Source organism: Myotis brandtii, unplaced genomic scaffold (assembly GCF_000412655.1).
Source record: "Myotis brandtii unplaced genomic scaffold, ASM41265v1 scaffold295, whole genome shotgun sequence".
Lineage (NCBI taxonomy): Eukaryota > Metazoa > Chordata > Mammalia > Chiroptera > Vespertilionidae > Myotis > Myotis brandtii.
The window spans coordinates 356,239-357,621 of record NW_005361283.1 but is presented as its reverse complement, the minus strand read 5'-3'; positions in this window follow the sequence as shown (position 1 = coordinate 357,621).

Sequence of the window (1,383 nt, the reverse complement as noted above, 5' to 3'; positions counted from 1 at the left end):
TGGTGGGCCAGGCGGTGCCCCCAGCAAGGGGGAGTGGAGGTGAGGCTGGAGGGACCAGGGAGGGACCCAGGGCAAGAGAAATGGACAAGGACCGACAAACACCAGCATCTGTGCTGGGAAGGTGGTGAGCACCAAGGATAAAGAATCATGTTCACATTCAGACAGAACCACGGGATGATTTCAGTGACCTTAGACTTGTCAGTGACGTCCAAGGCCAGCCCATGGCGTGAGCAACGTCTAAAACACGGCTGAGAACAAAAGCATGAGCCAGAGGTGACGGCCAAACCTCACAGCCTCAACCTGCAGACAGCAGCAACATGCGCAGCAGCCGAGGGCCCCTCCCAGAAACCTCCCTGGGCAGGAATACAGCCAATCCAGAGAGGAAGCAAATGAGAACTCAGCAAGAAGAAGCGAATGGCAGCAAATAAATACAGGAAGTGAGATTTTAACCCACTTACATATAAAACAAAAGCGTCAATTGTGGGGTTATGGTTATGGGATAAAATATAATTGATATCAGATTACTTTAAAAACATAATAGAAACGGCTCCAAATTGGGACATGTGTTTACAAAACATCGATTCAAGCCTCAGTATTTTTCATAATCTCGCTTCTTCACTTGAGAAGGGTCTATTTACCAGGAGCCACTAGAAATGATGCCTTAATAAAAATGTGGTGATTTCTAATTCCTTCCGTTTCATTTCAGTTACTTTGCTGTTAAATTCAATAAAGTTCATTAAAAGCTACAAATAATAGATAATGTGTAGTTTCGTTGCACTTTGTGAAAATGACATGGATGCAGCTTTAATGCCCAGAGGAAAGGGGAACAGCCCGCATCACATGGTAATGGGCACTGTGTGTGGGGAGTGGAATTGCCGATGATTGAAAAACGACTTTTGCTTTCCTCTTAGTCGATTTCTGGGCTGCTGGATTTTTAAAAGTAATTGATCTAGAAACACCTTTGGGTGATTGTTGCTCGGGGAGCACTGAGGATACACAGTGAGCCATACAAATAAGACCCTCGCCCCGAGTTGCTCATTTTCTGGTTAGGACAGTGGTTCTCAACCTTCCTAATGCCGCGACCCTTTAATACAGTTCCTCATGTTGTGGTGACCCCCAACCATAAAATTATTTTCGTTGCTACTTCATAACTGTAATGTTGCTACTGTTATGAATCGTCATGTAAATATCTGATATGCAGGATGTATTTTCATTGTTACAAATTGAACATAATGAAAGCATAGTGATTAATCACAAAACAATATGTAATTATATATGTGTTTTCCAATGGTCTTAGGCGACCCCTGTGAAAGGGTCGTTCAACCCCCAAAGGGGTCATGACCCACAGGTTGAGAACCGCTGGGTTAGGAAGACAGGTAGGCC